The sequence below is a fragment of the Lactuca saligna genome, chromosome 8, assembly GCF_052625555.1.
Source record: "Lactuca saligna cultivar CGN05327 chromosome 8, ASM5262555v1, whole genome shotgun sequence".
Taxonomy (NCBI): Eukaryota; Viridiplantae; Streptophyta; class Magnoliopsida; order Asterales; family Asteraceae; genus Lactuca; species Lactuca saligna.
Window position 1 is genome coordinate 253,528,427 of NC_136424.1, and position 2,725 is coordinate 253,531,151.

Here is a 2,725-nt window from a genome sequence, read left to right on the forward strand (position 1 = left end):
CAACAATCCGGACCAGTCTGTGATTTTGGACTTATTCACCCAGGTTGGAGGTCCTTAAAAATCGTGATAAAAATTATGAGTAAACCAGACACATTTTGTGAACTCTCAGAATTTATGGATCTAGTTTTCGACTTCGTATGATTTTTCTATGATTTTCCCAAAACAGGGCAGAATGGCTAAAGTTAGCCAACAGCATGTAAATATCATAACACTTTGTATTATGTTGAGCAAAGTGTATAATCATAAGTTCTAATTATTGAATGTGTTTCCTTGTTAGTTTGTCATCATGAACTGAAACTAAGTAATTCATAATAAATATTATTCATTCATTTTAGAACACGTATATTAAACTATAAAAAGTATAGTTTGATAAATTCATATCACTAATACATTTCCATAAAAGAGTTCATACATATTACATACATTTTAGATAAACTATAATAGGTATAGTTTATGATACATCACTCAACACACTCGTACAAAAAGGGTACATTCATACAAGAAAGATTTATGTTCACACACATTTCACGTAAACTTGTTAACCTATATTGTGAGACTCTCTCTCTCCCCGTACATCCGAGTGCGGGATATAATTCCTGGTAGTTATAATCAAAATCTCCTTGAGGGAGAAAGTGATACTTGTATATAGATCTATATTGGGTTTGACACCCCACACCTTGCTGCTAGCTACAGTGGGACCTGCAGGTCTACGGGTGACAAATGTCATTTCATTTTTGCGACGCCTGAGAAACGTTGTGGCAGGTTCACATAGTCACAGTATGATTATAGCAACTCACCTAGGGAGATAACAATTCATAAAGTTTACGGGATTTCATAAAACCGAAGTAGGTTTTAGGTTGATTTAAAATTTACTTTCCATATCATTTCAAACTCACGACATTTCTACTAAGTAAGGATGATTTCTTATACATTTTGGTCTTTGGTTATAAGGCTACATTTTACAGATTTCAAGGAAAATATCGGATTTTCCTGAAACAAACGCGACATTTACATGTGAAAGACTTCTACTAAGTTTTATAATAAAAGCTTATGAACTCACCAACCTTTGTGTTGACACTTTTCAAACAACTTGTATTCTCAGGAAAACACTAAACAGGTAATCAAGTGCTTTTGAGGATGGGACGTTAAGGCGTCAAACTTTTCATATTTTGTCAACATATTGTAATTGATTTTGAACCATGTAATTCATACAAGTGATGTAACTTTTTCAGTTATATATATGTTGGTTGTGTTTGCTTAAATTACTGTTGAAATTGTGGTTATGATACTATACATGAAGTCCTCCACCCCCGGACGTTTCCGCCATCCTTGGTTTGGGGGTGTGACACATTTATTTTGTCTCTTCCTACCTCTTCGAACCTCTTTTTTTTTATTGATTATATATTGCTGAAATCTTATTTCATATTTTTTTCGTTTTTTTTGTTTATTCTTATTGAAATTTTTTCTTTTTTTAATATTGACTAATAATAATTCTTAGATATAATCTTTAAAAAAAATCTAACTCTACATGAGCCCACTGTGGCTTTATACATCTAGATACAATTTCATCTTCGACAATAGTAGACACGTCAACTCCGTTTCCTGCCATAGTAAATGATTCGATTTTTTATTACACTTCCCTAAACCTAATACAAATTGTTTTTGAACATTTTTTTTTTAATTTCTGATTACGGTATACCCATTTGAGATTAAATTGCAAAATATATGGTTCTTGTTGTATTTTCAATCTACCATACATGATACTTTAGCATTTGAGTTTTCGTCACTTTCTCATGAAGCGTATTGGCCACAAGCATTGTTTAGATAATTGATTCTAATTTAGAGCTCGTGTGGAATAAAAAGGCCGTCCACTCAACAAGACTAAAAACAGGTTTCCTTTGGAACACATTGTTAAAGTTTCGTGTGAGTAGAACATTGTTAAAGGCTTCCTTTAGGAAACATCGTTAAAGTTTCGTGTGAGTAGAACATTGTTAAAGGTTTCCTTTGGAAAACATCGTTAAATGTTTTGTTTGGTAAACATCGTTAAAGGTTTCCTTCAAGTAACACAGTTATAGATTTCAGTATATACATTTATATGTAAAGCTTATGTTGGGAAACAAACTCCTCATGTTTGTCGTTTATGACTAGTTGAAGTCTTAAATATTAAAATTTGTTTTCATGATACTGAAATCGTGAAAGTTGAAAAGAAAGTGATGGCTATAGAAGACTTGGTGAAGTCTTTGGAATGGATTGAGGTAATACCAAATATTTGTAAACTATGATAGACTTTATGAAGTTTTTGTAAGGCTGGATTTTATCATGATTAGATGTCATGATATTTGTACAACCAACAGTGAAATAATGGTTGTTAGAAAGTATAGGTGTTACAAGTGGTATTAGAGCGCGAATTAGGTTTTGAATAACTATACCTAAGCTTAAACTATAAGATATGTAAAAAATCAAGTGATTACTTTCCAATCATGATCGTGAAATGTAAACGATTATGAAGAAGGTATCATTCTAAGGGGAAATGAATTGTAATGACCAAAAAATTTGAGTATTTGACTATGCTCTATTCTGCATGTAGAACTAATTTTAGTATAGCCATCAAAGAAGATTGCTATTTCGAAAAATACCAACCTACTTTGAGTTTGGTTAAAGTTAACGATAGAATGTGGTGCATTTTATGGTTGACGTGGCCAGTGGCGGATGCAGACTGTTTTAG